General features: G+C 38.4%; 2 pseudogenes; one reads left to right on the top strand and one right to left on the bottom strand.

Moving 5' to 3' along the window:
* Positions 1 to 871: 871 nt before the first annotated feature.
* On the bottom strand, positions 872 to 2950 carry LOC126079979 (olfactory receptor 51I2-like; annotated as a pseudogene).
* Positions 2951 to 11775: 8825 nt separating this feature from the next.
* Positions 11776 to 12748, top strand: LOC126079978 (olfactory receptor 51G2-like; annotated as a pseudogene).
* Positions 12749 to 13398: the final 650 nt, after the last annotated feature.

Raw genomic sequence — 13398 nt, 5'->3', positions numbered from 1 at the left:
TTTTATAGTAATAGAAGTGTGCATCTAAAAATGATGAAATGTATTGTATACATTATACCTCAATAAGCCTGACTCCCATAATAAATAAATAAGATCTAGTATTCCCCTGAATAATGTTTTTTTTTTAGTATTCCCCTGAATAATGTTAGATATAAAATAATATCTAATAATCTAACAATATTAAATGCAAAATATTTTGTCACAGTTGAGACAGAATCAGGATAAGTGAAATTTTAGTATACTTACTTATCTTCAACTAACCACAAAATCTAATTGGATATAGTCTGAAGAACTGAAATGCGGAAGGGCAAAGTTTAGGCACACCGCTTTGTTATATTTTTGCTTTTATTTCTCACTTTTTTTTTTTATGATACATCAGGCTTATATATGGGTAGTCACAGAATAAATACTGTAAAACATAAATTTAAATGAAACTTAGAAAAAATAACTCCTCTTTTTTCTCATTTGGAATATTTCCCCATACAGTATCTCAAACTCCTCATCAATTGTAAATATCTGGATAACTATACAAATATTTGGTTGTAATCAGATTTGATCCATAGCTATGCATAAGGGATTCTCATAAAGAAGATATTTAGAGCATTATTTGGATTGAAATGAGCTACCATAAAGTAAATAGTATAAACTCTCAGGAAAGATAAGTGTGGAGTGAAGGTACAAAACATTTTATAACTCTCTTTCATGGTATAATATTGAAAACTAGAAGGAAATTTCACATTTCAAGAAGGTTGTAGTAGAACCATGCAGGGGTTTACCAAAGGGAGTACTTCAGCAATACAGGAAAAGATTGTCTGTGCCTCTTTTTCTCAACGTTCCTGGTACATTTCAATCAATTCCTCACGGTGCTCTTTCATCCCATCTTAAGTGCAAGCACTCTACTCAGCATACTTCTAATCTGTTTTGTTTTCACACAATATGCCAGCAGGTTCAGGACAGGTATAAGAAAAAGAAAAATGTTGGACACGGTAACATGGGGGAGAGGGGAGTGATACTTGCTTATCCTGTGGATCAAAGCTAGAGCAGTAAGTGGGACATAGAAAATGAGGACAGTGGGAATAAGGGAGACACAAGTGTTGAGTGCCTTAAGCCTTTCTTCCTTGGATGCAATGCCCAGAAGTATCTTCAAGGTTACAGCATAAGATAGAACAATAAAAACAGAGTCAACATCAAAGGAACAGAGAACCACGGTCAGTCCATAGATGATTTTGAAATGAATAAACCTACAAACAGCTTCCTCATATCAGGGTGGAAACAGAATGAATGGGATACAATGATGCTTTTACAGAAGGGAAGCCATTTGAGCAGATAAGCAAGGGGACCATCAGTACCACCCCCCTGCCACAGCAGCCAACCCCATCTGAGTAATGCAGGAGTGGGTCAGGACCACAGTATAGTGCAGTGGGTTTCTTATGGCCACAAAGTGGTCAAAGACCATGACCAGCAGGATGGCTGACTCCACGGAAGAGAAGGTGTGGACGAAGAACATCTAGGCAGCCGTGGAACTCAATCCCTTGGTGGCTGAGAAGAAAGACATTAAGTACAGTGGGCAGTGTGCACACTGACTTGCCTATGTCGGTGGCTGCCAACATGGACAGGAAAATATATCGGAGCTCCTAAAGCCTGGGGTTCTTGCATATTGTGTGAATGATGATGCTGTTTTCAAGGATGGCAATTATGAACATGATGCTCAATGGGAAGGAGATCCAGATATGAGCATCCTCCATGCCTGGGATGCCTGAAAGAAGACAGAAGCATTCTGGCAGTGAGTGCCATTGAACATGGATGATGGTCAAACCTAAAAAAGAGAACATGTGCAGGACAGTCAAGTAGTAAATTTCATTCAAGTTTATTCAGTGGTCAAAGAAAAGTATAGGAGCAGAGGCAAATCTGTAAATCTCTTTAAACACTGTACCACCAGGGCTCCTTTTGGAATAAATTGAGTAGCATTGATTCCACATTAATTAAACAAAAAAAAAAAAAAAAATTTATTTATTTTTTTTTTACACAGTGTAAACACTGGTGCTGTAGTAGTTAAGCACTATGGCTGCTAACCAAAAAGTCAGCAGTTCAAATCCTCCAGGCACTCTTTAGAAACCCTATGGGGCAGTTCTACTCTGTGCTTTAGCGTCGCTATGAGTCGGAATCGACTCTACGGCACTGGGTTTGGTTTTTTTGGTTATAAGTCAGAATTGGCTCTATAGCAACGGGTTTGTTTTTTTTGGTTTATATACAGAAGCTACTATGTTTTAGGCAATTTATTACTGCTTTTGTGAACTATCATGTTGCTGAAATGGTAGCCTCTAAGTACACTACCAGACAAGCTATGTCAAGGGATATTGAACAGAAAGGCACATAGAACAAATTAAAATGTAGGAAGCACATGGTCCATTTAGTCAATTATAACTCGTAGTGAGAACTAAGGAAAGAGAAAGGATAGGTTAACACTTTTAGAATAAGGGACAAATGAGGTGGAAGGCCCATAGTATCTGAACCCTAGGTTATGCAATATTCACATGTTCTTTCAGTCTCTCTGCTGATTGGTGGTTAGAAGGACCAGAGATGAGATTTGAGCAAGGCGGCCCAAACAACGGAAGGTACCTGGGACCAGCATCCACAGTATCATCCGTGCATGGCCAAATCTCTAACTCACCAATAAGACTGCTGGAAGCCTGTGATATTTTTCTGCATTTCTAATGTTGAGAACATGTGGGGGAAGATGGGATCACAATGAGTGACCCAAAGGGATGGCTGATTGAGGCATAACATAGCTATCACCCCAGACATAGCATGACCATACCATATGATTTGCTTCTTTTCTTTTTAATCTCTTTTTATATGTAAATAACATGTTTGTTTATTCTATCATATTTTCCATGTGTTCTATCTATCTTTAACATTTTCTACAGTTATCCAACTTACCTGTATCCATATTTAACAAAACTTATTAATTCTGCTATGTCTCACAAGCTATTTCTTTGCCCTATACATCTATGCTTAATGAATGCCACACATTCTGGATACGTTTCAAAAACTACTAGCTTATTCACTACCTATATCTTCCAATTTGGTTTTCTTGTTTTCTGTAGCAAAATTGAATAGTCTCTTAAGTACAGCAAATATACATTACTACTGCTAGGTATACAAATTTCACTAAGACATGGTTTCTACCCACACATAAGCCATCATTTGGTGAGAGTGATAAACGAATTAGAACACATAAACAAGTATGACTGATATAATGCAATGATAGTGATAAAAATATATCTGTAAACAAAATAGGAACAAAATGAATGAATTGTGATTGTGGGTGGAAGACAGTGATGAATAGAGGATCCACTAGGATTAAATATTCACAAATCCTTTGCCTCCAGAATAACAGGCTACTGTATATATTTTTGTCACAAGAAGAGCCACAGGAATGCTTTCATAGAACTTCAGAAGGACGTATTACAGCATAAAACAACAGCAACTGTTTATCAAATCGTTATGTAAGATTATCAAACATCAATCTATTAGTCCCTAAAGGCTGTGGCCACTGGCTATTTACAACTTCCAAACGAGTAATTATCCCCATTAAATTATAATGTACCAAGAACAGAACTGACCCACATTTTTTGAGTAAAGTAAATGAAGGCCTAGGAAGCAAAAGTGACTTATCTAAGAATTATTTGCTAGTGGTTAGAACTATTTTGAAGCCATATTTCCTAAATCAATATTTGTTCTTTATATTACATCATGCCTCTTGCTTAAAAGATCAGTGCAAAGCATTTAAGCGAAAAAATTAAAAGATTTATGTAAATAAAATTGAAAGAGGAGAAATAAAGAGTAGCATTTGCTTGTGACCAATAACTCTTTTGTAAATGTACAATGATAGCAAGAATAATACAAAGTGAGAGATATATAGAGTTACCAAATTTTTATTGAGCACCTAATATATACCAAGTATTGTAATAGGATCTGCATTATAATTAAAAATGCCACCAAAAAAAAAAAAAAAAGACTATAAAGACCTATGTTTTAGTCATCTAGTGCTGCTGTAACAGAAATACAAGTGGATGGTTTTAACAAAAAGAAATTTATTTCTTCACAGTAAAGTAAGCTATAAGTGCAAATTCAGGGTATCAGCTCCAGGAGAAGGCTTTCTCTCTCTGTTGCGCTTCTCATAAATCTTCCCCCAGACTAGGAGCTTCTCTGAGTAGGGACCCCAGGTCCAAAGGGCCCACACTGCTTTCTTGGTGGTATGAGGTCCCCCTGTCTCTTTGCTTGATTCTCTCTTTCATATCTCAAGAGATTGCCTCAAGCCACAATCCAATCTTGTAGATTGACTCCTGCCTCACTAACTCAACTGCCCCCCATCCTCCCTCATTAAAGTCATAGAGGCAGGGTTACAACCAGGATGAAAGTCTCACAATACCAGGAATCATTGCCCAGCCAAACTGATACACAGATTTTGGGGGGTACAAAATTTAATCCATGATAATTTATAAGGGTTAAGCAGTTCCCAACATTATGTAACTCTAATTGAGCCAGTATTGAAAATTATTTTCTATGTTCCTTACTACTGTACTCTCAATGATTTTTTGTTGTTGTTAAATTATGTAGAATAAATACACATAATAGGTTTCAGTGAAAGGGTAGTAAATGAGGTTGTGAAAAGACATGGAGGAATCCAAGGAAATAGTGGAATGTAACCTAGAAATTGGGAGACAAATAAGCTTTATTTGAGAAGCATTTAAGGATAATTTTAGATTGATTAAATTGTAAGAGCAAAAGTAGGGAGAAAAGGATATGGTTTGTTAGGGAAAAGATACTATGAATATTGTCCTGGATGGTACAAAGAGTTATAAAAGGGAAAGAAGGTAAAATAAGATGGAATAGGTCGTTGGAAGTTCTGCTAAAAACTAAGGTCATGAAATTATGGACTGAAGCTCATGATGCATAGGCAAAGGGGAAAAAGGAATGTGTGGATTAATGAAGATTCTACCAAGTATCAGAAGGAAACAAACTTAGGTTCAGGACAGACTCTTGGCAATTCTTACAGTCATTAGGATGTCAGGTGATAAGAATGTAAATAGGAGTGTGTGATACATTTGTTTTTGTTAGGTGCCATCACAGAATAATATCTAGGAATCTTCAAATAACGTAATCAAGTAAGCAGAAAAGAGATTGCTCTGTTCCAATTACAGGACCCCAGAATGAATACAAAGTTTCATTATGTTTATTCAGTGAGTTTGATGTAAAGCTAGGAGCATAAAACATATCCTCTCCTTTTTCACTGCATCAGTTTGCTTTCAGTCTCTAAATTTCTTTTTAAAACAAACAGTTTTTTAAACCTGCACCATGTCAGGTATTTGGATAGATGTGAGAAACAGAAAAATAAATAAGACGTGTTCTGTGATCTCAAATTCTTGTTTCCTAATGCCCATTTTCTTGTCCCGATTAGAGCAATACAAGTAAAATTACGATCTGATTTTGCTCATCGCAAGGATGTCCCCAGTGCTTGTGTCTTCACATATCAAGTCTGTGGAGGAGCTGTTTAAATTTGTTTGAAAAATCCTAAAACAGATCTTATAAGTAATTGTGAAGAGGTTAAAGTTGTGGTGTGGACAGTTCACAGAGCATGCGAACTGGTATTTTGACAGCAGCTTCCTCCTCAATTGTAGTCCCCAAGCATTTCTTCACCTTCTTTATATTCTTTTCCATATCGCCTATGTCTTTAAATAAATTATTGAAAATTTATAAAGCCATAAGTAGAAAAAATAAATGTTCAATTTCTAACAGCAACATAGCTTATTCTAAAATATAATCTAGTCATCAACTTAATAATACTTTTGAAAATATTACTGTTGATAAAACAATGTCCTTGGTAATCATAATCACCACTTCTCTTTATATTTGATGATTCTTTGAAAAAACATATTGGGTTGTCCTAATCAGTGTGTATGCCTGCCATCATCATCACATAGCTTAGCATGGGATGGGGGCTCCCCTACTTCACCTAAGGACTAGAGGTGTCAAGCCTTGTCTTTTATTTCTTAACTTTTTCTTCTAACTACATAGCCATTTGGAGAGCAATAATGTATTTTACTTTTATAATTAGTTTTTCTCTTTGAGGATCAGAATTGTATACCTAGTATGTACAAATGCAGAATTCAGCTTTTTAAGGTTAATATATAGATTTTTTCAGTGATTTTTTTTTTTTTAATTATCTCTGTCCAGTGCCTCTCTTGCTGCTTTCCCTATTCTATCTTGAACAGATTTTAACTCCTAGCTACAGTGAACATTAACAATTCATGGTCTTTTTCCTAATAATTTCTCTATGCACTTGCTTTCTCTGTCTCTGTCTCTGTCTCTGTCTCTGTCTCTGTCTCTGTCTCTGTCTGTCTGTCTCTCTCTCAAATACACACACAGACACAGGCACAAACACAGACACGGGCAATGCACACAGTCACACTCAATCACACACGTCTTCAAAAGCTGCATTCTTTCAATTGTGACCTTACTCCAACCGTTACCCCTTCAGAGTTCTCTCAGAATACTTAATCTAAAACAAGACCATGTGATGTCCTTCTATAAGTGCATATTATTTCCTTAAAATATTTTATTCCTAATCGTGTTCGCTTTGTTCATGATGCTCCAACACAGCGGTGACTTTATCTCTCTTGTAGAGAGCTATAATGCCGGTGCCTACACATAAGCCTCCTTAGCAGTAATTACTTATTCAAGAAGTATGTAGGCCAAAATTTGGGTTTTATAACTGACTGTGTGACCACATATAGAAAGTCTGAAGTGACTGTTATATTTTAGTTATGATTTTAAGCCGGTCTTTAACTTACTCAGATGCGCGGATGAAGGTAACATCAAGTTTCTGATTCTCAAAACACAACGTGGGACTGAATCTCTGTATTTTAATATAAATTAAAATGTAGCAAATGAGAAGAATTGAATTAGATAGAATTTTGTTCCAATCCTTCATCAACCCTTTATCAAATATGAGACCTTGGGAGGATTAATTATTTGATCTCTTGAAGATTCTATTTCTTTATCTGGAAGCCAGGTATAATAAAATTTGATCTTATTCACCTTAAAGGGTTAAGGTGATCTAAAACAACAGATACAAAAGTGATTTTAGAGTACTGTAAAATGAAACAAAAATAAGAAGGATTATACCTACACATGCCTGCCTGCAGAAGAATGACAGGGTCCATAATTAAGAGATTTTTTGAAAAGGAGTTGGACACTAGAGCACACACCTCAAAATAAATGAGCTGAAAGTTATTACAGTGAAAATTAAAGTTAATACCTTCTTGGTAGGAAGAGGGAGTGAAATCTAAAGGTAGAATTTATGACTCCTCAAAATTTACTTGTTCTTTTGACTATTATTATTCAATTTTTTTTTTATCATTATATATTTCCAGAAAGGTACACCTGGAAATAAGCAACCTATGTTAGAAAATATGTGGGTTGTCAGTTGAGAGGTGCTGAAGTTCAGGGGAGAAAAGATGTGGAGGATAGAGATTTATCCCGAAACTGTAGACTACAATGAAGTTTACAGGAGATCTTGTTTATGTTATTTTTTTTTCTTTCAGTGCCTTACCCTTCACCAGAGTTACTGCTTATATTTTGTTTATTAAATGTTATTCCATCCCCACCCCTCTGTTCCCTTGTAATCATCAAATATTGTTTCTTTTTGTACGTAAACCATTTCATGAGTTTTTACAGTAGTGGCCTCTTACAATATTTGTCCTTTTGTGATTGACTTATTTCATTCAGCATAATGTCCTGTGCTGAGTTCCTTTTGTTTGTGGATTTCTTTTTCATTTCTTTTGTTTTGGTAGATGTTGTTTGTTGAGACTTTATTTTTCATCTTTATTTTGATGAGTAGATTTGTTAACTGTCTTTGTGGTTACCTTGAAATTTACCCTTACCTTACTAGGTTTGAACCAGTCTATTCTTACTTTGGTATTGCCTTGCCTTCCTCTCCATTAGAGAGTTCTAAACCTACACTGTTTATTACCTCTTTTATTTGTCTGAAATGGTTGTCATTTACAGATTAATCTCTCTGGTTCCCTGTTGCAATTGTTTTGGTTTTGGAAAGTCCTTGAGAGTTCATTTCCTAGGCTGGTGTGTGGCTGGTACAATCTCGCACCCTAGATTCAGGCTGTGGTCTGATGTTGTTTGTTCTCAAACCAAAGGACTCTCTTTAATAATTCTTGTAAGTTTGGTTTGGTTTTTACATTCCCTTAATTTCTGCTTATCTGGAAATGTCCTAATTTCACCATCATATTTGAATGAAAGTTTTGCAGGATATATTGTTCTTAGTTGGCAATGTTTTTCTTTCAAGTTTTTATATATGTCACCCCATTGCCTTCTTGTCTGCATGGTTTCTGCCAAATAATCAGAGTTTAATCTTATTTTTTCTCCTCTGTGTATGAGTTTTTGTTTTCCTCCAGCTGCTTGCAGGATTTTTTCTTTGTCTTCAGTTTTAGTGAGTGTGATTATGATATGCTTTTGTGTTTTTCTTTTGGGGTCTATCCTATATGGGGTTCGCTGAGCTTCTTGGATGGTCAGCTTTTCAGCATTCATGATATTAGGGAAGTTTTCTGCAACATCTCTTCAATGATCCTCTCTGTGTTTTCTGTTTCTTGTTCTGGAACTCTGATCACTTGCAGAGTTTTGCTTTTGATTGTATCCCACATAATTCTCAGGGTTTCTTCATTTTCTTCATACTTTTTTCCAATTTTTCTTCAGAGTTGTATGCAAGTGCTTGTCTTCAATTTTGCTGATTCTGTCTTCCATCATTTCAAACCTGTTCCTCAGCCCTTCTGTGACACTGTCCATTTCTGAAATTTTGTTGTTTATCTTTTGGATTTCTAATTTTTCTTTTTGTATGATTTCTAGTTGTGAATTTATTTTGGCATTTTGTTTCTGTATTACTTTCCTGAATTGTTTCATTTTTCTGTCTGTATTTTCCATGCATTTGTCTGCCTTTTCCAAAAATTTGTCTATTTTTTCCTCATTTTTGCTTGTTTTTTGCTTCACCTCTTGGATTGCTCTGAATATTAGAGATTTGAATTCCCAGTCAGGTTGTTCTACTGCCTTTTCTTCTACTGGAAAGTCATCTGGTGTTTTATTTTGTACACCTACTGGACCCATCCTGTCCCGTTTTTTTATGTTTTGCTATTGTCTGCTGTCTTTGGGACATTCAGTAGTTATTTTCTTTGTTTCTTGATTGTAGATTTGTTTGTTTTGTCCTGCTTTTTTGTTTTATTTTGTTATGTCTGAGCAGGTGGGCTGTGCCTTCTTTGTTGTTTGCTCATCCATAGGCATGATACTTTTCACCTCCTTGTCCAATGGGCAGGAACAGTCATTCAGCTATGGTGCAGCAGGGCAGGCCCAGGCAAAGGGGAGGGGCTGGAATGGGTTGTTTGAGGCATGTACGAGGACCAACAGGGCGAGCCAGGAATCTGTGCTGAGCAGGTTCCAGTAGGCTGCGCCTGTGCTGCTCAGAGGTGTGATGGTCATTACACAGTGCATACAGGCAGGAAAGAGGGGTGAGGCTGCGATATGTGGAGCCAGCAGAGTTGTGGGAAAAAGGAGAGAGAGGAGAGTAAAACAGGAACCAAAAACAAACGAGCAAATAAAGAAAAAAAAAAAAAAGAGTGCTAAGGGAGCTTACCATTGGAGTAGAGAGATGAGAAAAGCAAAAACAACAACAACAAAAAAAAAGGCAAAGAAAATAACTAGAAAGAATATGTAAAAGAATAAAAAGAAAAGCCCCCAGGAGTCCTGGAGTTCCACCAGTGGGGCTGCCAAGACCCGGGAAGTGGCTCCCAGGCTGCATAGCACAGCCTGGTTAGAGGGGCATAAGTGCCACACAGCACCAGGTATTCAGGAGACAGGAAAAGAAGATAAGTGTAGACAGATGAGAACTGAGAAATGAAGACAGACAGAAAGGGAAAAGGAGAGAGAAAAGAAAAAAAAAGAAGAATAAAAGAAATGTCCCCAGGGATCCCACCTATGTGCCCACGTAGACTGGGGGAGTGGCTCCTAAGCTGTGCAGTGTAGCCCGGCTATAAGGGCTCCCAAACCATGAAAAGAAAAGGAAAACAAAACAGAATAAAGCAAAACAAGGAAAAAAAAAAAAAGCCCCAGGGACCCCACCAGTGTGGTGTTGTGAACCAGGGCAGAGGCTCTCCAGTCGAGCATGACTTCGCAGCCTTTCAAGAAGAAGCAAAGATGGCACAAGGAGCCAGGTGTTCCAGAGAAAGGAGGGGGAGGTGTCAGGAGGTACAGAAGAAACCAAAAGAGTCGGAAACAACCAACACCAGCTCAGGGGCCTGACCAGTGTGGGCAGGGCAAATCGAAGCATCCTGAGTCCAAATAGTTGCCTTGCAGCCAAGAGACTGCCTGGCAGGAAGCAGAGGAGGCTGAAAGTGGGGTGGGGGGAGAAGGGGAGAGATAGGAAAGTATATATCACTCTTACTGGATGCTCTGTCTCCGGCTGGGAACTTTGTGAAGCTGTTTTCCCATAATCCTTGTCTGGCAATCTCTGACGTGGGTGGGGGGAATCCAAGCGGCATGGATGCCTCACTTCCTGGCTGGCAGAGCCACCGTAGGCAGCCAGAAGCTTGGAGGTAGAGCAGCAGGGAGAGAATGGGAGGTGGGAAAGTGTGTAATGCTGGTTACCAGGTGCTCTGTCTCCTGCTGGGAGTTTCATAAACCTGCTTTCCCGTGCTTCTTTTCTGCCAGTTCCTGACTGGAGTCCAAGATGGTGGCTCCCTACTGTGTTAGCTGATGGAGCCCTCTGCAGGTATCTGTCCTTGCTATCTGTCCTCTGTCAGTTTCTTCTTCCATTCGATGCTTGACTGAGTTCTTTCTCTCTTCCTTTGGCACATCAGGTTCCAGGAATGACATTTTTCTCTGTTTTGCTCAGTTTTTCAGGTCTTTTTTTTTTTTTTGCTGTGGAGGGACAGTGTGGTGCTTACGTCTATGATTCCATGTTGGCAGGAAGTCAAGATATCCAGTTTATAGACGAATTATTGTCTTTTTACCATCACTGGATCCTCGTTAATACAATGCTGGGGAGTATCAGAAAGCCTATGATATTGCTTCTCATTCTAACCATCCTCGAGTTTGAGTTTACCCTAACACTTTTAGATCTATATGCCAACACACATGCTTATCTCACTCAGAAATTTTAGAAAAAGGCAAAAGGAAAAATATATAATTTATTTTTCCCGTGCTTCCATGTCTTAAAAATATGTGTGGTGAGTATGAACACATTGGCATGCCAGTAAATCATTTTATATTATTAGGCAATAGAGTTCTTTGTATAATTCTCCTCCTTATTGTGCTATGCAAATAAATTTCTACTAACACAGTGAAATTATTAAAACAGGACAAGACAGAAATTGAGAAGACTTGATGAAATAGTTGAAGGAGCTTGATTTCATTTTTAGAATATGTGCAATGAAGACTCAGAATCAGGATCGTCTGTGTCCCTTTCTAAATCTGTGTTGCAATCAAATTTTGTATCCTTGGAACATTCGTTTTAGTCCTCAGTAATCAGGTTACTCACCATAATCTTCCTCTGTCAGTTCACTCTTTGAGTTCTCTGCTTTGGCTGACTTTTCATTTAATGGAAAATATTTGGGCTATGGATGTTCAACATAGCATTATAGGGAAAGTTTTCGCAATGTCCTAGTTTGAGCTACAAATTCTGACCAATCAACTTATTGGATTCTAGGGCCCATGACTGCACTTCTGCCTGGAGGTTTGCCACTCCAGATCATCATATCAGACTGCAATAACAACACCTACTTCTTCCTAACAGGCCTCCCAGGGCTTGAGGCTGTGCACACCTGGCTCTCCATTCCCCTGTGTGTCATATATGTGGCTTCCTTGGCAGGGAAAAGCATGTGGGTGGTGAGGTCAGAGCCCACCCTGCATTAGCCCATGTACTACCTCTTGTCCATGCTGGCAGTTACTGACCTGGACCTATCTGCCTCCACGTTACCCACCATGCTCACCATCTACATGCTGGGTCTCAGGCAGGTGGCAGTAGAAGTGTACCTGGTGCAGCTCTTCTTCCTCCACTCCTTCTCCATCACGGAGTGCTCTGTGCTGCTGACCATGGCCTTTGACCATTTTGTGGCCATCAGCAGCTCTCTTCACTATGGCACCATCCTCACACCCAGGTTAGCCATTGTGGTGCATGGTGTAGGTCTGCATATCCCAGCCCCCATAGAGCTGAAGAAGCTGCCTTACTGCCGGAATTGTCTGCTTCCCCATTCCTAGTGCCTACACCCTGATGTCATGAAGCTGGCCTGTGCTGACACCTGCATCAACAGTGCCTATAGGCTCTTTATTTGTTCTCCACACTGTGTCTGAACTCCGTACAAATGTTCTCTTCTATGGGCTGATCCTCCAAACAGTACTGTCCATCGCCTCCAAAGCTGAGCGCCTCAAATCCCTCAACACATGTGTATCTGACATCTGTGCTATGCTGTTCTTCTACATTCCCACCACTGGCCTATCTATGATCCAGCAATTTGAGAAGAGAGCTTCCCCTTTCAGCTGTGTTCTGCTCTCTTATTTGCACTATGTCTTACCTCTATTGCTCAACCCCATTGTCTATGCTGTGAAGAGTAAGCAGATCCAACTGAAGATGTTATGCCTTTTCAGGAGGAGTAGAATAGGAAAAAGGGACAAAAAGCATGATTAAACACTTTGCTGGATAAAGCAAAGACAAGGATATGCTCTATCCATAGTTGTAGCTTAATCTGTTATTTTATACTGAGCACATTTTACAGAGAGCCAATGAAAATGGTGACACTATCCTCAGCGTTTTGAACTCTACTCCCTGAGGGGAAGGTATAAGCCACATTTCCATGTAAATATCCATTCATTAGATACATATTTACTGAACACATATCAAGTACTATGAATTTTGATGAAATATGGAGATTAAAAGAGAATTATGTTGCTGACTGTTTAGAAGGTGAATCTCATCATCTTTGATATTCACATAAGAGACTAATACTTGACTGCTAACCAAAAGGTTGGAGGTTTGAGTCCATCTAGAGGTGTCTCAGAAGAAGTACCTAGTAATATATTTAGAAAGTTCAGGATTGAAAATCCTGTGGAGCACAGTTATACCCTGACACACATGGAATCATCATGAGTCAGATCTGAGTTGAAAGCAAATGCTTTGGTTTTTTGGTTTTACCAGGAAACTGAAGTACAGAGCAGTCACCCAAGTTGTCCCAGGTCAAATAGCCAGTAGTAAAAAAAAAAAAAAGCTGAAAGCCAAATCAGCAGGTCTAATTAGAGAACAGGAGTTTATTTTTCTACATCATGCTTTAAAAGAAAGGA

The sequence above is a fragment of the Elephas maximus genome, chromosome 7 (assembly GCF_024166365.1).
Source record: "Elephas maximus indicus isolate mEleMax1 chromosome 7, mEleMax1 primary haplotype, whole genome shotgun sequence".
Classification (NCBI taxonomy): Eukaryota; Metazoa; Chordata; class Mammalia; order Proboscidea; family Elephantidae; genus Elephas; species Elephas maximus.
The sequence above is the reverse complement of the archived record's forward strand: the minus strand, read 5'-3'. Positions and strand labels throughout refer to the sequence as shown.